The sequence below is a fragment of the Eptatretus burgeri genome, chromosome 17, assembly GCF_056783735.1.
Source record: "Eptatretus burgeri isolate ZD-2024b chromosome 17, Ebu_testis_v1, whole genome shotgun sequence".
Classification (NCBI taxonomy): Eukaryota; Metazoa; Chordata; class Myxini; order Myxiniformes; family Myxinidae; genus Eptatretus; species Eptatretus burgeri.
This window is the reverse complement of record NC_140977.1, coordinates 46,297,306-46,318,857: the sequence shown is the minus strand read 5'-3', so window position 1 is coordinate 46,318,857 and position 21,552 is coordinate 46,297,306. Positions and strand designations below refer to the sequence as shown.

The following is a 21,552-nucleotide window of genomic DNA, read 5'->3' as shown; positions in this document are numbered from 1 at the left end:
GTACACTTCTGAACTTCCTAGGTGAAAATGGACTGCATTTTCGAACTCAGTGGGGTCGAAGTAGGGTGAATATACTAGTTCTGGCTCACTTTTCCTGATGTAAATGAATGGGGGATTTTCAGCGATTCATATTTTTTTCCCCTAAAAATAAACCCCCTTTTTATCCCAAGGTATATTTATTTGTCTCCCCTTTTAACCTGGGGACACTTTTTTTTTCAAATAATCCATGCAATAAGATAAAGATTTGTTCAAGTACTAAAGTGGTAATGTGATTTGTTAAAAGTGATTCGAAAGAAATATCTGAAACGTCTAAGCCTCAGGACACTCCTTATCAAATAACCGATGCATATTGTTTAGCTCACTCATTGAACCTATAAAGATTTGTTCATTCTCAAATTCCTTCAATAGTTTAATTTTCTTTGCACAATAATCCCCATCTAAAATATTGAAAAACAAAACATTTGAATCTTTATATTTTTTAAGATACCCCTTTGTGCCATTACGAAATGATAAACTTCTCTTAATGATCTCATCTGGCCACCGCCCGAGTTGCAAACCATTTTAGGGTATTTTAAGTATGTTTTAAAAATGATTCATACAATTTGAGAATATATCACCCAGTTATTTTCCAAGCTGTCTCGCCCGAAGCGTCATTTCCTGTGGCCACACCCAATGATTAAACAATCTCCTCATCGTTGCCTTATAAGTGATTCGCCAGACAAAGTTTCTGCCAGACGGGATTTTCATTTTTACAACTGAGACATGAGCGATCTTTCTTCCACGAACAAAACAGCTCAACACAAAGTTGGTAAGCCTGTGTATAGGTTCCTCTTTGAACGATGAAGCAATTGATTATAAATTAAATCGTGATAATTCTGATATATTTTTTTTTCTTGGCAGGTCCTTGGAAGAAGAGCAGTTTACATATCACGACGAGGTGCATGAAGTTAATGCTCTTATTGAAGAGGTCAATCATCTTAGAAGAGAATTGAAAAACAATTTTAATGACTGACACGACGTCTTATCACGGCCTCTGATCTTTTTGCCATCTTGTACCAATGGTAAAAAAAAAACTGAGACATGGACTCACTCTCTTCCGATGAAGATAACAGCTCACTACAAAGTTGGTAAGTTTGTGTATGGTTTCCTCTTTGAACGATGAAGCAATTGATTATAAATTAAATCGTGATAATGCGAAAATATATATTTTTTCCTGGCAGGTCCTTGGAAGAAGTGGAGTTTACATATCACGATGAGGTGCATCAAATGAATGCTCTTATTGAAGAGGTCAATGATTTTAGAAGAGAATTGAAAAACATTTATAATGACTGGTACGAAGTCTTATCACGGCCTCTGATCTCGAATGAATTAAACCAATGGTGAGACGTGTGTGTGTGTGTGTGTGTGTGTGTGTGTGTGTGTGTGTGTGTTTGTGTGTGCGAGCGTGCGTGCGTGCGTGTGTGTGTGTGCGTGCGTGTGTGTGTCTCTTTCCGTCTGTCTCTCTCTATCTCTCCCTGTCTGTCTCTTTGTATCTCTCTCTGTCTGTCTTTCTACCTACCTCTCTCTGTCTGTCTCTCCATCTATACCCTTGACTCCTTATTTTATTTTTTTTCAGCTAGATCACACAACATAAGCTGTTGAAGCAATCTGGTACAACACATGATTTTCTGGAGGTAAATGTTTCTGAATTATTATTTAGTTATTTGTTTATTAATATCACTCTCTCTTTGGAATGTCGCCTTATGTTGGTTGCATCATTAGTTTGGACGCGGTTTTGTCAGTACAGTAGTACCTCTACTTACGAATTTAATTCGTTCTGGGAGTAGTTTCGTAACGTGAAACCTTCGTAACGTGTAAGTAGAGACGCCTTTTGAATGTAAATGCGCTAATCCGTTCCAAGCCCCGCAAAATTCGGACATTTTTTTAAATAAATCATAAAAATGCATCAGAACATGAAACAAATACATGTTAAAATTAGATTACCGCACAATAAACATAAAACGAGAGGCACATAATGTAAAAAACAAAGAATAAAGGAAATAATAAAAATATTCATTTACCTTTTAACTGCTATTCTCGTTACTTTTTGGCCTCTGTTTACTGGTCCTCATCAGCAGTGTTTTTTACCTCGCGTTTCGTGAAGAATTGATCCAATGACGTCTGCTTTTGCCGGCTTTTAACAATCCGTCGGAAATGCGCGAGGCAGACATCGTCATAGTGCGCGATAGCCCGACTTGTGAACACTTTTTCCGGGTGATTCTTTTCAACAAATTCCGAGACTTCATGGAATTTTCCTAAAATGTCTTTGATTTGGGCTGATGGAATAATGGCTGCCTCCTCCTCCTCCTCCTCGTCCTCTTTGAACTCCTCCTGCACCGCGGTGTGTTGCATCACCTCCAATTCCTGCAGCTCCTTCGTCGAAATTCGAAATCATCGAAAACAGCTTTTCATACCTTTCTATTATCTCTTGCTTTGTTTGTATGGCCAGAAAAACTCTCTTCTTCTTCTTCTTCTTCTTTTCTCCTTGTCCACTTTTCTTCATTGCTTTCTTGGGGTCCATTGTGAATAAAAGTTACTGTAATCCACACGCGTACTGTACTGTAACACTCTCCGAGCACTTCGTAGCGGGACCATAGACTGTATACAGTATAACTATATTTACAGAGCGGGACGGGGACACGAAGAGCATGCTGGGATACACGCATACGCAAAGGGTTGCCAGGCAGATTTTAGGCGATAGCCAATGGCAGAGCAGCTACAAGTTTGTTTACGTTCGGAAAACTCTGGGAGCAGCGAAAAGCAGCGCGTACTGTACTGTATTTTTGACTTCGTATCCTGAAACGCCTTCGTAACTAGAGGCAATATTTTCCCGTTCAGGTGTTTCGTAACCTGAAACATTCGTATGTAGAGACATTCATAAGTAGAGGTACCACTGTACACTGGAATTCATTTTATTGGCCTTGGAAGGATGACAGGCTGAGTCGGCCTCCTGGTGTGTTAATTCAGTGGTCAACGAGGCTTGAACTTAGAACCAACACCAGGCTTACTCATATTACCATGTAATTATCTTTATAAAACCTAATTATTATCCACTTTTTGTTTCAAAACAGAATATGGTGTCTGAGTTTCGAAATCACAAGACATCTGAAGAAGATTGCTGGGAAAGATTATACATTCTCGCAAATGAAAATTTAATATTTTCAATTTTGATTAATTATATTTGTTTTGTTTACAATTACTTGATTTTGAATTTCAAAAAAAGGATCAAGACATGAAGGAGAGGGAGGGAGGGGGTGGGGGGGGAAGGTGCGTTCCCCCAACGACCCATCACCCCCTCATCCCACCCCTCCCCTCCCCATGTGTGTGTGTGGGGAAGGGTGGGGGTGGGATGAGGGAGGTGGTGGGTCAAAGGTGGGGGCGCACAGGGGGGATGAGGGGGGTGGGGCTTGTGTGGGTGGGGTTTATGTGGGCGGGGCTTGTGTGGGCGGGGCGTGTGTGGGCGGGGCGTGTGTGGGCGGGGCTTGTGTGGGAGGGGTGAATGTGGATGAGGCTTATGTGGATGAGGTTTGTGTGGATAAATGGATGGGTGGAGAGATGGGTGGATGGGTGGATGAGTGGAGCTTGTGTGGATGGGTGGATAATTTTTTAATTAAATAAACATGTTGTGTGTGGGGAACTAATTAACTAATCACTAATTATGTGAATATGATGAATATGGGTGGAGCTTGTGTGGGGTTTGTGGGTGTGGAGCTTGTGTGGAGCTTGTGGGGGGTTTGTGTGTGGTGGGGTTTGTGTGGGGTTTGTGTGGGGTGGGGTTTGTGTGGGGTGGGGTTTGTGTGGAGCTTGTGTGGGGTGGGGTTTATGTGGGTGGGTTTTGTGTGTGCGGAGTCAAAAAGGGGCGGAGTCAAAAAAATTCAATTTATCTTTGTCTTTTGTAATTCCTGTGAATAAAATGAACCTAAAATCTCTTCCCCTTCCAAATCATATATCTTATAAGTCCAAGGAACTGTATCTATTACATCAACAATTTTAAAAAGTATGTTCGTCCATCGTTTAATATAACCCTTTTCAAAATGAGATTTCCACCTATATATTCTTACGATATCACCAACTTTGAACTTAGGTTTTCTGACATTAATCTCTTTTTCATATTTTAATTTTGTAAATGTTTCTGATGGTTTCATATTTGTTGACGTGTGAACCGTGTCATTATACTTATCCACAATATCCTGAATAAAAGATGACCATTGTTGTGAACCGAGTTGTGTGAATTTTTTATATAATCTCTCTTTTAAGGTACGATTAAAACGTTCAACAACAACTGCCTTCCCTTCATTAAAGGAACTGCCTAATGTAATACTGTTATTTTTTAGAAAATTCATAAATGTCTTGTTATAAAACTCTCTACCCTCATCAGTCCACAATTTTTTAGGTTTTCTCTTACTTTTATTAAATATCTGTTGAAAGGCTAACATAAGAGTATTACCTGTTTTGTTTTTTAATGGTACAACCCATGCGTATCTACTCCTCAAATCAATAACGGTTAAAGCATACTTGTACCCCTTATCATTATTGAGTAAAATCAAATCAGCGGACCAGATATAATCAACTTCCTTGGAATAAACTTTCCTTCTACGAAACTTTGTGAATATTGGTTTATGTAATACATCAGCTAATTGCTCTTCAGTCTTAATGACATCATTAGAGCCTATAAGTTTTTTGAATTTCCAAGTCAAAGTTTCAATTTAGCACTGATCATCTTCTTCACAATGAAACGATCAACTTTTTCTCTCAAGGTTGGATTTTGCATCAGAGACAAATTATACAACATTTCTCTATCGGCTTCATGCTTTTCTTCCAACGTTGTGGTATTCCCATGATCAATATCGTGTCTCATGCACACTTCATCAACTCTATTGATGGGTTTACTCCATCATTTAGGATTGTCTGCCTCATCTAATCTTTTATCCAAGTTTGTGCCTGGACCACAGAAAGAATACCCTGGAAGATGTAATTCCCCTGGTATTCCAGTAGTTGTAAATTTACTTCCTGATAAAAACTTTTGTATATCTCCTCCTCGTTTGTGTTTGGAGATAAATTGATTTTTTTTTGAACCACACACCGAACATATACCTTTTTGTATAACCCTGTTATTTTTACTTTTAATATATGAAATATTTTTAGTATTAGTTTTCTTTTTACATTTGAGACAATAACTCATTTATTTATGAGAAAAATTCCTGCAGAGTGCAAAAACCTTTTTAGTTTCCAACATGCACATTTGAATCTTAATTTTTAAAACATAAAGAATCCTTAGAAATGCCTTCACTCTCTCCTCCATTTATTTAAGAAAAAAAAATGAAAAACTTGAATTAAAATGAATATCTTGTCGATGTCAATAGTCTTGTCGAAAGTATTGCAAATAGACTTGTCAATTCTTTGTTTTCCTCCTCGGTGGGTTGAGTTATTTTCTGTAATACCACCAATCTTTTTTTAATCTCACTGGTTTCCATATTTTGATATTTATTTTGTCTCGCTCTTTCCTCCCTCTCCTTCTCTCTCTCCTCCCTCTCCTTCTCTCTCTTCTCCCTCTCCTCCTTCTCTCTCTTCTCTTTTTCCTCCTTCTTTCTTTTCCCTCTCCTCCTTCTCTCTCTTCTCCTTTTCCTCCTCTTCCCTCTCTTCTTCAACTCCTTCCTCATCCCTTATTATCCTTGAATCGCTTACACCCCATAGAATATCATACATATATTCATCAGGATTTCTTGTTATTCCTGTATCCAAAATAATTTTTTTTACAACAGGAAACCAATAAAAATTCTTTTGAATTTCTAAAAGAGCCTTACCTTTTCTTAACTTTATAATTTTTTCATTATTTAACATTCTAATTAAATCTAAAGTTGTCAGTTTATCAACATCAGCATAATGCCAATCTTTTATTGAAAATACCTCATTCTTATGTTGTAGAACATATTTATTAAAATACCGAATACCCTTTTCTTGAAGGTATGCTTGGACACAGAAATGATAATTTTCTTGAAGCCTTCTTGCTGTCATTTATGTATTAGAAATATATGTTAGAATAATATTATGGCACGAAACACCTCCCCATCTTCCCATAGTTAAATCATTTTGTATTTCCTTACTTATTATATATAATCCTGTTTTTTCTGTTTTCATGATATAAACAAGGGCAAAACCATTATTATATTTACCCTTATTAAATTATTTTATTTGTTATTTACGAATCGTGGCCCCACAAAACTCATTCTCAATACCAAGTGGATAACATTCTTCCTTACGAGACTGATTTAATTGTTCCAGGTCTTCGAGGTTAATTTTAAATGACCAATTATACCCTAAATCATTCATATCATACCCCCATTGTTCTATTCTCATACAAACGATACGCCCTTCTTTATAAAAATTTATTTAAATTCGAACTGTGAATTCTGTATGACCTGGAGATAATATCAACACTTCTGTATCTTTGGAATACACGGCCGTTTTATTTAAGGATATATATTGTGATAAATCGCTTAATTTCACCAAGTCATTCGCGTCAGTCGGGCTTGGATAATTTTTTAATTTATAAGCATTTTTCATGTTAATATTTTTGGTTATATTATATTTATGTCGTTCAGCCTGTGCATTTGTGTAATAATTAGATAAATCAATATCCAGTTCTTGAGATACACCAAAGATAGAACCATCTTTACCAACATAAGTCATTTATATTAGATTAAAAATAATATCATAAAAATTTTTATTTTTGTTGAGTTGAAATAACACATATAGACATAATTGACCACAACACTTGGAATTTAATTCTTGGACTTGAAATGTTTGATAAACACCATTCTGTAAGAATTTTATGACTTCAACAGGTGGTGGAAGACCAAAACTATCAAAATAATATTTGTCTTGACTATTAAAAATACAAACCCAATGAGAACCGTTCCCATTATTATCTTCTAAGTTCATAATAATATTCTTTGTATGTTTCGGCACATTTGTTAATTCATCTCTCATACAAATAACCACATTATGAATTTTTAATTTCTTACAATATTTGACAAGTTGTAAATTTGATGTTGTATTCTTTCCAAATTCTTTCAACCACTCATCAATGCTCATTTATTTATTAGAAAGATATAATCCATTACCTCTTTTCGTTAATTTTACACCTGCTTGTGCTATAGAAGAAAGCATATTTCCAACTAACAATCTTGCTTTATCAGGCAGACCTTCAAGTTTTTCAGAAAAATCTACAATTACACCACTTCCACTAATTTGTTTCTCCAACTCTTTGTTATGTCTTTCCAATTCTTTTTGAGCCTGGAGTTGAGCCTTCCTTTCGTTGGCAGTTTTCACCGCTGTTGAAATACCACCCGTCAATGCTCCAACCGCACTTAAACCAGCAAATAAAGGAATGAGAAATGGGAGAAATCCTCCACTCGTCTCTCTTATTGAATATTTTTTCAACATTGGTTTTGTCATTTTGATTTTAAGTGAGCCAGTGTCATTCAAGATTTTAACCTGTTCTCTTGTGAGCAAAACATCAATTCTTACTGCTCCTTTTCTCTGAATTGTATTACCGTTAATCGTACAAGGCTTTTGATTTTGAACACAAGATGATAGTTTATGAAGATTGATTTGATTAACATATACCCCAGTTGGTACTTTGCCACTCATTTATTTAACAAAAAATTATGTGAGACTAATCATCACACCATTATCTGTATTAATCTGCAATTCTGTTTCTTCCAAAAGCAAACAATATGTATCAACTTCTTCACTCTCTCCTCTTTCAATGTATAGGGAAGTATCCACTCGATTAGACTTTATAGTTTCCTTTTGAGCGCTCAGGTCAAACGCATAGATTGTATACAAACTTTTAAATGCTGTCATATCCAAAATAGGTTCTTTATTTCCATTACTTTCACACACCTTTTGGTAAGACTTGTATGCTTCAGCAAAATCATTTTTTTCCCAATTAATTTCCAATCTATCTCGTGGATAAAATGTTCCATCTAGAGAAACGCGAAGTTGTTTCACCTTAGCATTATCACTCAATGCATTATTCTTATCAGTCGCAGTATCACCATCTGGCTTTTTAAAAATGATCCACAGATATCGTGGCTTTCCTTCCAGAACACCCAAATTCCACGTGTAAGTGGTTTGGTTGAGTTTAACGTGTTGACATCTTCCTTTGAGGTATGATACACTGAGTGGTTTCTTTGAGTAAAGTCTTCTATTCAACATCTCTTCTGTTTTAGGATTAGGAGTATATTCACTGATATACCAACTCATTTCCTCAATTACAAATTTATTCTGTTCACCAAAAGCACTACCAACACGAAAAAGCAATCTATTTTCATTATCATTCCTTTGTAGTTGAAATCTAATTTTAAGACCATACAGAACTTTATCATAATCACAAAATCCAAATATACCTTTAAGAGGAACTGCCACAGTAAAACTATTTACTGCTTTTGTATCATCATTATACATTCCTTTCCTTTGAGTATATCCAGGGTCTGTGTGTGTTCCCATTGACATATCAGGAATAAAACCTTCGACAGACCCCTTTCCCATTCTATCACTGAATGTATAGAGTGTAAATTTCATCATTTCAGATACAGCAGAGACATAATCAACCGCTTCAACTTCTTGTGTTCCAATATACAAACGCACACTATCAAACATTTTCCAGAAGAAATCATTTACAAGTGTAGCGTTTGTGTTATTCCCAGCCTAAGTGAATTTAAATTTACACAACAAGAAACTTTCGGATAGATTCAAATAGGTTTGTTGATTATTTATTTCAAAACTTTTTGTACCATTCGTATTCCAGTCTGTTCCAGTTATTGCATTTACCTTGAAGTAAGCTTCTTTTTTAGTGGAGTTTGAGATAATAATCGTATCATCCAAATCATAGATACTATCAATTGCTTCCATACTTGTATTTATATAGGAAAAAAAGATGTTGAAACTTTTGAAACCCTGATCCAAGTATTCAAATTATTTTCTGTCGTTCTTGGGGGGACAACTGAGTTTTGCCTTTCTTAATTTCTTTTATTGCTTGTAATTTATGAAATTCCTTCTGGGCATCTTTTATGCTCTTTACAGCACCTGCTACATTTCCCACAGCAGAAGCAGTTGAACCAATTAGATCTTTATGTTTAAGAATAGTTGAACCAATACCCATGAGAGTATCAATTATCCCATCTCCTCTAAATTGATGTCCAACACCCCTTTGTCTCTTAGGTTTATAGTATCCTCTACCAAGATACATACCTTCACCCTTGTAGTATGGGGAAAGGAACATCCCATCCCCTGTAATTATTTTATATTTTCCCAACTCGTGTTTCCTCACAATAACCATCGTATTTATTTATTGGAAAACTTCACGTAGGTGAATTCTGATGGATATAACTTCTCCATTAAAAGAAATCATACGATTATCTTGGTTGGTTATCCTAAAATTTACTCTGTGGATGGTTTTTCCTGACACAGGGAGATAAACCAAATTTTTGGGTTCCATATTGAATTTATAACCAATTGGGGTTGAGTATGCACTGAATGAAAATATTGTATTTGTTTTTTTTCCATCATTATAAGCACCATCAATCAAATCACAGTGAATTAACACCGAATTTATTCCTGAGGATATTTGAATGACATTATCACTGTAAAACGTCCCATTAGTTTCAATCTTTTTTAAGGAGAAACCCAATAACTCTCTAAATGAATTATCAATTGTGAAATCAACCTTGTAGTTATTTTTAACTTTAATCGTTGATTTTGAAGTATGTTTATGAATGTCTATAACAATATTTTTTGCTTCATCACCCTGTTCTTTCATAAGACGAGCAATTTCGGAAGATATTTGAGAAATCTCATATGCTCCAGGTGAGACCGTTATCGTTTTGTATCCACTTCCGGGATTATAACTAAACTTGTCATTTTTATCAGTTATATTAAATAAGGTATTATAAGTTTCCATGGACAATAAAGATGCCTCATATTCTTTTTTTGGGTCAAGTTGTAGTGGGTATGGGAATGAAGATGTGTGGTCGCTTGTTGTGAAATTAAAACTCAGGATTGTGCTTCTCATCTTATTTAATATGAGATAAAATGTCTTTATATTGAGATTTATTAATTATTTTCATGTTCATCAACTGGTCTAAAATGGCTGATGCTTCATTAAAACAATTGTTGTTTCCAGCCTTCTTACTACCTAACAACAATAACAGTCTATTAACTAATTGCGATGGGTCATTTGGAAGAAAACTAATACCTGAACCAAGGATACTTAAAGCCTGAATAATGTGTTTCTCCTTCTCATTTTTCCTACTTTTACTAGAAATACTAACCCTATAATTTAGAGTGTTCAGCAGATCAATATATACTCTATCATCATTATTTTTCATATCCAATGGTGTATCAATATACTTTGATTCATCCCTCACAGTTGAACCTTGTCTTCCATCTTTTGTGAGAAGAAACATTAATCTCGGAGTTAGTTTAACAGGGGGTTGAGCAGAACCCAAGAACCTTAATTCATCATTAAATATCAATACCTTTTCTTGAACAAGATGAAATATTGCTGGTTGTTCTGTTGGAATGAGTCCTGCTTTGGTTTTTGAATCCGCTGAATATTCATTGTTTTGAAGAGCATTCACAATATAATCAGGGGGTCGATTAATCTCTTCCAGTTGTTGAAATAAACCTTCATCATCATATTCTAATTCTCCTAAATGCTCTAATTCTTCCTCCGTCATTTGATCAAAATCTTTTAACATTTGAAGTTTTTTAGGATTATATTCTACTGTGGGAACTGTGGAAATATCTTTCATTTTTTCTTGGGAAGTTTTTAAAAGTGGTTTAAAAATTTTCTCTTGTTTTCTTTCAAATGCTTCTTTGCCCGTTAGTTTCTGTCTGCGTTTCTTCTTTATGTCTTCCTGTTGTTTTACAACTTTTGAAACCAACTCTTGATGTTCCTTAAATCTTCTTGCTCTTTCTTTTGCATCCCTTTATTTATTGTAAAATATCATTTAATGAATTGTAAAGATCAACAGGGAAATTTTCCTTTTCTTCATCATTCAAGTAGATGTGTTCAAATAAATCCTTTTCTTTAAATATTTCATCAAATTCTTTATTAACATTAATGCGAGTTGTAATTTCTTCTTCACTAATACTTGCATCTCTGCTTTTCATACATTTGCGTTGAGTTTCTTCATCAACAACAAAACCGAATGATAAAATCTTCACTCCGCTCAGATGTTTAATAATTTGTCTCATTCCTTCTGGATTAGTTTCTAATATCCCAAGTCCACCAGATTTTAGTTTCCTTAACTCACTCTTACAATGTGAATATTTTGTTGTACCAAGAGAAACCTCCTCAAATATTTGACCTTCATTCCTCAATTGCATATGTTCCTCCACTGAAATATAGTGATAATCTTCACCTTTTACTTCTCCAGGTCTTATTGCTCTTGTTGTTGTTGATACAATGCGTATCACGGGGTGTTTTTGAAGTAAATTTACAATATTCTCATTTGTACTACACAAGAACCTTGATTTATGAAAGTTTTTTCCAGAAGCAGATTTACCCACAAGATTTACAATAATAGTTGTCATTTATATATGTAATTGTTTATAAAACAAAAAATATATCCCTTGATATCTCATCTTGTTTCACAACAATATATTTATATTTTTCAGTCGTGTGCTTCATGTAATCCTCAAATTTCTTTTTACGCCATAATGTAGAACAATTATCTCTCCAAAAATTATTGATATCTATTGAATTTAACTTGAATAAAATAAAAGTATTAGCATTGTTTCTGATGGAACAACGAGGAAGTTGAAAGTACGATTGACTAAGATAAATACAATTACAAGAAGAATGTTTCCCTCTTGTGTAGTAGCTGTCCATTACCGTTTGGTTTCTCTCATTAACACAATCATCAAAGATAACGAGGTTCTTTTTTGATTTATCCAAATCTTGGGGAGACGGTATATCATCCATATTATCACTAAGAATACAAGTTATCGGATTTGATTTCTTTTTACATCTCTGTGTATCACAAAATAGTTGAATTATATCTTCAATGTTATAATCATTTCGGTTTTTTGACATTTAAATAAACCGATTATATCTTCTTTTTGAAGACCAGCATTAAAACCTTGTGAGAGTAGTTGATGCTCTGGTTGAAAACTCGACTTTGTGAAAATTATTAAATTATCATAATCTAAAAAGTTGGGAGTGAGGAGCATCTTTAAAAGTAAGCAGGTTTTTCCACATCCACTTGAACCAACTATGAGACATCTTAATGAATTTGGGAGATTTTTATGGTTGTTAAATTTTATCTTATTTTCCCAAATGGGTAAAAAATCATTCATTTATATATTTGGAAAACAGGTTATTTAATTTATTATTGGCTTTTTTAGAAACTTTATATTTTATCCTCAGTTCAGGTTTAATTTCAAGATAATCCATTATTTTATTTATACAATATCTTGTGTTGATATTTCCCTGAAAATTACATCCATGAATAATATATAACAACAATCCTTTGAACATTTCTCTTATACGTTCAGTTTCTTCCCTTGTAAGGAAAGGTGTGTTATCACCCTCATACTTTACATTCATTTCTCTAATCAATCTTGTAAAGTAATTCATTTTTGGTATAAATCTAAAAGAATTCTTTTCCTTTTTATATTTTTTATTTTCATTAATTAGAAGATAATCACAGAATATACATTGTTTATAGGCTTTTGACTCTGTGTTTAATCCCCATCTTTCACACGCAGGAAAATTCTCAAATTTGTCATATGGAGAATCAGGAAAGTCTAGCATATTTATAAAGTAAAACTTTACTTAAACTGAAATTCATCTATACTTTCAGTTGTATATTGACTCATATTTAATAATATTACCATCGATATCGATATACTTTTTTTCATTACCAGATTCAACGACAACATTTTTTATATTAAAGGTAATTTTAAAATGATCGTTAACTACTATTGAACGAAATGTCATTTCACCTGATATATTAACATCCTTTATTTCATCAGGATTTACATCTTTAGGGTTGTTGTAAAAAATACAAATTTCTCCTTGCATATTACAGATGGTCTTTTCTTTTCCTTCGAAAGCTTCATCCATAAGGTTTTTGTTTTTTTTATACTTTTTCTTGTTTCATTGCTTTTTCTAGTTTTGAATATATTACCAGAAGGAGAGGAGAAACTTTTGTTAGAGATACTTTAATTGATGTTCTACCAGGTATACTAAAAGCCCTTCCACTGAAGGAAATTGAAGAACTCATATTATTTACCATAATTGTTTTTATCCAATAATTGTTATATTTATCTTTGTTCAATTTTACATCCTTGACATATTTCTCAGTATCTTTAACAAATGAAGAGATTGATTGAAACTTGTCTTTTGTGTCTTGAAACATTGTATTTATTAAGTGAAAAAGTTGGAGGATAAAATGGTTTTAAGCACAGATTCACCTGTAAAATAAACGAAATTTCATCAAGAAAATATTAGTTAAAGCAAAGATTTATTATATAAATATGGTGAATACAACATACTGCGATGTTTGTAATCACAAATATAAACATTATAGAAAACACCTCTGAACCAACAAACACACATTTAATCTATTTCATAAAATATCTCCTCTTGAGTTGGAAAGAAAACATTGTGATATCTGTTCAAAGGATGTTTTGAAGAGAAGTTATAATAGACATCTTCAATCACAAAAACACAAGAAAAATGAGTTTAAAGTAAAGGGAGACTATTATATTGAAAACACTGATGGGGCATTTAAAGGGCATATAAAAATAAGGATTTTTCAATTTGGAGAACCCGGTCCATCATCAATAGCTGAATCAATTGAAATAGTGAAACCTGATGTTGAAAAAGTTATTAAAAAGACATTAAAAGAAATGAAAACTTTAAAGTTTTATATGGGAGTGAAAATGAATATGAAAAGACAAGATGAAGAACAAACTCCTTATATGAGAACAGATCTTCATTTTATAACATCATTTCAAGATTTTTTGAATAGTGGGGTTTATGAAGAACTATCAAAACAAGAGGAGGATGTTGATAATACAGTGGTAGGAAGTGGATTCAATATTTAAAAAATCATCTTTTTAGATATACACATTCTAAAATCAAACCCTCTTAAAGCTTCTTCTTATATTGAATTACCAAAAGAAATAAAACTAAAGAAGGCAGTTGTTAATATTAAGAACAATGATAATAAATGTTTTCTCTGGTCTGTTCTTGCTCACTTTCATCCACCAAAATGTAATTCAGAAAGAGTAAAACAATATATGAAATATGAGAATACCTTGGACATTAAAGATTTTAAATTCCCAATGCCACTAACAGATATTCCTAAATTTGAGAAAAAGAATAATCTTTCTATTAATGTATATGGATTAACGGATACAAACAAAGTTCAAATATTAAAAATTTCAAACAACTATAAAAATGAAGAAACACACATTGATCTTTTATATTTTAGTGTAGGAAATAATTCACATTACACATACATCAATAATTTATCAAGACTAATCTCTTCTCAGGTATTCAGAACAGCAAACAAAATATATCCTTGTAAGCGATGTCTTAATTCATTTCATACAAAAGAACGATTAGAACAACATTCAAAATATTGTAGTAATCATAAATCAGCTGCAATTACAATGCCTAAACCTGGTGAAAAGATTTCTTTTGATGATTATAATAAATCTATCATGCACCCATTTGTGATATATGCTGATTTTGAGTGTATCCTTCAAAAGATAAATACTGCTTCTCCTAATCCAAAAGAATCATATTCAAATAAATATCAAAAACATATTCCTTGTGGTTTCTGTTATTATATCAAATCATCTGTTGGAGAAAAGTATAACAAACTTGAACATTATAGTGGAAAAAAAGCTTCACAAGAGTTTGTAAAACGATTAGAAAAGGATTGTATAAGACTCACTAAATTAATGAAAGAAACAAATGAACAGATGAAATTAACCAAAGAAGAAAAATTAGAATTTAGAAAGAACAATATCTGTCATATTTGTGAGGGGGAAATTAAGGAGTCTAAAGTTAGGGATCATTGTCATCTTACTGGTAAATATAGAGGTCCCGCTCATTCCTGTTGTAATCTTAATTATAAATTACCTTCTTTTATTCCAGTCTTTCTTCAAAACAGCGCCAACTATGATACACATCTATTTATAAATGAACTTTCAAAAACACCAGGGAATATTTCTGCCATAACAAACACAAGTCAAAAGTATATTTCATTTACAAAAATGATATTCACAAAACCTTTAACTCATGTTAGGTTTCTAGATTCTTACAAGTTTATGGGAACACCACTAGCCTACCTCGCATCAAATCTAAGCTCCACGGACTCTTTTCCAAATCTTAATTCATTCTTTCCAAAAAAGGAAATTCTCACTAAAGAGGAAATTCAGATTAAAGAGAGAATTCAAAGTAAAGAGGAAATTCGAATTAATGAAGAAATTCGAACTGAAGATGAAATTCTAATTATAAAGAAAATTCGAACAATGAATGAAATTCTAACTAAAGAGGAAATTCAGATTAAAGATGAAATTCTGATTAAAGAAGGAATTCTTACAAGAGAGGAAATTTAAACAAGGAATTAAATTCAAAGTAAAGAGAAAATTCTTGCAAGTAAGGGAATTTATCCTTATGATTATATGGATTCATTTATGAGATTTAAAGAAACACAACTTCCTTCAAAAGAAAGTTTCTATAATAACCTTTATGAAGAAGAGATAAGTGATAAGGAATATAAACACGCACAAGAAATATGGAAAATATTTAAGATAAAGAACCTTGGAGAATATCATGATTTATATCTAAAAACAGATGTTTTATTGTTAGCTGATGTGTTTGAAGCTTTTAGATCACTCTGTCATAATAAAAATTGTTATGGATTAGATCCTGCCCACTATTTCACAGCTCCTGGTTTAGCTTGGAGTGCAATGTTGAAAATGACAAAACAAGATATAGATTTAATCAGTGATGTTGATATGCTTTTGATGATTGAGAAGTCCAAGAGAGGTGGAATATCACAAGTATGTTCAAAAAGATATGCTAAAGCAAATAATAAATATCTTCCAAATTATGATAGTGAAAAAGATAGTAATTATTTGATGTACTTTGATGCTAATAATTTGTATGGATGGGCAATGTCTCAATCTCTGCCTTATGGTAAATTAGAGTGGGTGGAAGAAAAGGATTATGAAAAGGCTTTGATGAATATTGTTATTTCTTCTCAAGAGGAATTGAATGATGAAGAAGAAGGTTATTATTTTGAAGTTGATTTGAGGTACCCGAGTGATCTTCATAATAAGCATAAAGACCTTCCTTTTGCATGTGAGAAAGAAACCCCAAAGAAAGAATGGTTCAGTGATTATCATAAAAGTTTTAATATTAAAGGCAAATCAACAGAAAAGTTATTAACAACATTCTATGATAAAGAGGGATATGTTTTGCATCAGAGAAGCTTAAAACAGTTTTTGAGAGAAGGATTGAGAGTAGCTAAAATTCATAGAGTTTTAAAATTTAAACAAAGTCCTTGGGTGAAAAAGTATATTCAATTCAATACAGATATGAGAGCAAATACAAAAGTAAAATTTGAAGGGGACTTTTATAAATTAATGAATAATGCTGTATTTGGAAAGACTATGGAAAATGTTAGAAACAGGCAAAACATTAGATTCGCAACATCTTGGAAAGAAGCTTCGAGATTGATAAATAAACCAAGTTTTGAGAGAGAAGAGGTTTTTTCAGAGAACTTTTCTGCAATTCATATGAAAAAGGAAAGTATTGTAATGGATAAACCAATTTATATTGGAACAGCAGTTCTTGATTTATCAAAGATATTGATGTATGATTATTTGTATAATGACTTAAAGAAAGAGTATGGTGAAAATGTTTCATTGTTGTATATGGACACTGATAGTTTTATCCTAGATATAAAAACTGATGATGTTTATAAAGATATGAAGAAAAATATTGGAGTATATGATACAAGTAATTTCAGCAAGAAGAGTGAGTTATTTTCCAAAAAGAATGAAAAGGTTATTGGGAAGTTTAAGGATGAGTTGGGTGGAAAAGTAATGAGTGAGTTTATTGGATTGAGAGCAAAGGCATATGCTTATAAGTATGGTGATCAGATTGATAAGAGGTTAAAGGGAATAAAGAAATATGTAATCAAGAAATCAATAACTTTTAGAAATTATTATAATTGTTTGATGAATAAGAAAGAAGAATATAGGGAAATGAATACAATAAGAAGTTATAAACATAACATATATAGTGAAGAAGTAAATAAAAAGGCATTAGGAGCCTTTGATGATAAGAGATTTATTTTAGATAATGGAATAGATTGTGTTCCATATGGATATTGTATGATAGAGTGAATAGAATAGATTGTGTTTTAACGATGGGAAGATGGGTTAGGGTTTTTTAAGGGCTACCGCCGCATTTTTTTGCAATATATAAATGGTCAAACCAAGTATTAATCAAACTAAAGAGTGGAGAAAATCTCAGTCTTGGTATATAAATGGAAAACATAATGAATGTGAAATATATCAAATAAGTCTTATTGAAAAAATAACTAAAACAAAGGTAAATAAAACAAATAAGCGAATCAATTTAAAAAGTAGTAAGTTAGAGGATGTAAAGAAAAAAATGAATATCCTTGAATGGACTGAAAACTTTGATGGTTATCAATTGAACAAAGAAAAAACAATTTACTATAATCTCAAAATGATATTGTGGCTCAGGAGGTGGTCAAACAAGAACATTGAGAGAAGTTTATCATTTCGTAATGGCACAAAAGGGGTATCTTAAAAAATATAAAGATTCAAATGTTTTGTTTTTCAATATTTTAGATGGGGATTATTGTGTAAAGAAAATTAAACTATTGAAGGAATTTAAGAATGAACAAATCTTTATAGGTTCAATGAGTGAGCTAAACAATATGCATCGGTTATTTGATAAAGAGTGTCCCGAGGCTTAGACGTTTCAGATATTTCTTTCGAATCACCTTTAACAAATCACATTACCACTTTAGTACTTGAACAAATCTTTATCTTATTGCATGGATTATTTGAAAAAAAAAGTGTCCCCAGGTTAAAAGGGGAGACAAATAAATATACCTTGGGATAAAAAGGGGGTTTATTTTTAGGGGAAAAAAAAATGAATCGCTGAAAATCCCCCATTAATTTACATGGGGAAAAGTGAGCCAGAACCAGTATATTCACCCTACTGGTCGATTTACTCTAAGAAATGTTTAGACGGACAACAAATTAATTATAGATTAGAAAATATCGAAATGAGTAGGATTAGTTACTCAACTCCAGTAATGATAAATCTTGTTTTTAGGTCATATTTTCGAAATGGTAGCGAATTCAATGTCGGTGCAGTCATTTCTTGGAGTAAATCGACCCCATAGAGTTTGAAAATGCACTCCATTTCCACCTCGGACATCCAGAAGTACCCGTAATCATACCTGACCATACCCTAATTTAACCAACTCATGAAACTAAAAGTCATCATATGGAGCGACCTCTAAATCACCTCCGATCAACTTAAATTTTTTATGCTCGTTATTGAATCATAGTGGAATAATTTAAGGCTTGTGGAGACAACATCTGAATTTTTTTATATTTTTTTGCTGTTTTTGGACCACCCTAATATACAGTGCCCATGGAAAGTCTACACCCCCTTTCAAATTTTTTCCCATTTGTTGCCTTATTGCCTGGAATCAGAAAATTAATTTAAAATACAAAACGAGAATATCTTGGATGGATAAGTGTCCACCCTCCTTATAATAGCAATTGTAAATTAGCTCAGGTGTAACCAATCACCTTCAAAATCACACACCAACTTAAATGGCCTCCACCTGTGTTAAATTGTTGTAATTCTGATTATTTTAAAAAATATATCAGCTGTTCCTGTAGATTTCCTCTGCTGGATAGTGCATTTCACAGCAAAGACTCAACCATGAGCCCCAAGGACGTTTCAAAAGAACTCCAGGATAAAGTTGTGGAAAGGCACAGATCAGGGATGGGTATAAAAATATTTCATAGGCCTTGACTATCCCTTGGAGCACAGTAAAGACAATCATTAAGAAGTGGAAGGTGGATGGTACCACCAACACCATGCCTAGATCAGGCCGTCCCTCCAAATTGGATGACCAAGCAAAGAGGAGACTGATCAGAAAGGCTACCAAGAGGCCAATGGCAACTTTGAAAGGGCTACAGGCCTTTATGGCAACGACTGGTCACTTTGTGCATGTGACAACACTATCCCAAGCACTCCACAAGTCTGGCCTGTACAGTAGGGTGGTAAGAAGGAAGACATTTCTCAAAAAAGCCCACCTTGAGTCTAGTTTGAGGTATACAAAAAATGACGAAGGAAGATACTGAAGCCGTGTGGCAAAAAGTTTTGTGGTCTGACAAAACCGAGATGGAACGTTTTGGCGGAAATGCATAATGTTACGTTTGGCACAAACTCAACACAGCACATCACCCAAAGAACACCATCCCTACTGTGAAGCATAGTGGTGGCAGCATGATGTTATGGGGATGTTTCTCATCAGCAGGAACTGGGGCACTTATCAGGATGGAAGGGAAAATTGATGGAGAAAAATACAGAAAAATCAGAGAGGAAAACCTGCTTACCTCTGCAAGAAAGCTGAAATTGCGATGGAAGTTCATCTTTCAGCATAACAATGGCCTGAAACACACACCCAAAGCTACACTAGAGTGGCTAAGGAACAAAAAGATAAATCTCATTGAGTGGCCCAGTCAGAGTCCCGACCTAAATGTAATAGAAAATCTGTGGCATGACTTTAAGATTGCTGTCCATCAACGCTCCCCACCCAACTTGACTAAGCTTGAACAGTTTTGCACCGAAGAATGGGAAAATATTGCCCAATCAAGGTGTGCAAAATTAGTAGACACCTATCCCAACAGACTCACAGCTGTAATTGCTGTCAAAGGTGCTTCCACCAAGTGTTAACTCAGGGGGGTGGACACTTATCCAACCAAGATATTCTGCTCTTGTATTTTTTAATAAGTTTTGTGAAATTTGTAGTATTTGCTTTTCACGTGGAAGTTGTGGGTTACGATGTGTAAATAAAGGTGTAAAAAGTCTAATCTAATCCAATTTAATTCCAGGCAATGAGGCAACAAAAGGTGAAAATTGTGAAAGAGGGTATAAACTTTCTATAAGCACTGTAAAACCTCGTGGTAGCATTAAACCCATGCTATCTACCTGGCAAAGGCCTGTCTGCATGCATGCTCGCATAAGCAAGTGACGTTTGCACTCCTCTGGTCAGCTCACCAGCAATCTGATTCATACATGCTACCCTATGGGGAAACAGTTTTAAATTCAAAATTAAACTGTCAGTCCTTAACAGTTCCCTGAACAGAGGGGGAGAGGAGGGGAAGCAGCGTGAGGGGAGGGGTGGGTGAGAAAGAGAGAGAGAAAGAGAAAGAGAAAGAGAGGAAAGGGGGGAGAGGGGAGGCGTCAGAGGGAGAGAGAAGGAGAGGGGTCGGAGAAAGGGAGAGAGGAGGGAGAGAGAGGAGGGGTGGGAGAGAGAGGAGGGGTGGGAGAGAGAGGAGGGGTGGGAGAGACGGAGAGGGGTGGGAGAGAAGGAGAGGGGTGGGAGAGAAGTGAGAAAGGCAGAGGGGTGAGGTAGGGAAGGGGAAAGAGAGGGGAGTGGGGAGAGAGGGGAGAGGAGGAGGGAATTCCGGCAGATGTGACACCCAGTTTAATGCCTATCCGAGAGACAGCACACAAATTGATGAATCACCCTGCCTGTGAAACACGGGGATGACAGTTTATAGTTGGGTCAGGATTTGAACCCAAGATATATTGCTGCGGGGCCGGACGTCGGCCGCGAGCATGACCGCGAGATGGAGCTGTAGAGTCGGCTCGACCGATCGCCCGGAATTCAGATCGTACTTCTTCGGAAAACTCCGGAAAGTACGGGTCCTTTTATTGGACCGTGAAGGGTAAATATTTCCACCACGTGGTACAGGGTTATTCGCCAATTCTCAAAATACCGAGAGATTTTGCGATCTACCGAGTCTTCACACCCTCGACGGCACCCGTACAGAACGAGCTGCTTAGCGAGCTCGTTCCGTGTGCGTCCCTAGCGGTTTGATCGCCGAGTACTGTCAGTCCGATTATCCCGTTAGAACGGCCACGGTGGCGGCCTGCTAACTCCCCAGCACGCGACATGCTCAGTCAATGCAAAAATGGACACGAACGAGCTGAAACATTGAACAAATGGGGGTTTATTTATACAATAGGTGGGGAATGAGGGAAGCACGTAAGGGCAGAGTGAAACCGACTATTGAGAATTGCAAGTATATACAGCACAAGCACTTAAACAATTTACTACTTAAAGACGGGGCACCAGACACACACGCGCACACAGAAATACCCCAAAAATGACCGGACCAATTGGTCTT

General features: G+C 34.5%; 1 protein-coding gene and 1 long non-coding RNA gene across 2 annotated transcripts in view; one reads left to right on the top strand and one right to left on the bottom strand.

Moving 5' to 3' along the window:
* Positions 1–21,552, bottom strand: part of LOC147009968 (uncharacterized) — a 220,325-nt gene that overhangs the window by 99,487 nt on the left and 99,286 nt on the right. The window lies entirely within an intron of this gene.
* On the top strand, positions 319–3,271 carry LOC147009970 (uncharacterized). The gene is made up of 3 exons (XR_015053084.1): positions 319–1,379; positions 1,616–1,673; positions 3,111–3,271. It is a non-coding gene; the product is annotated as an uncharacterized LOC147009970 (long non-coding RNA).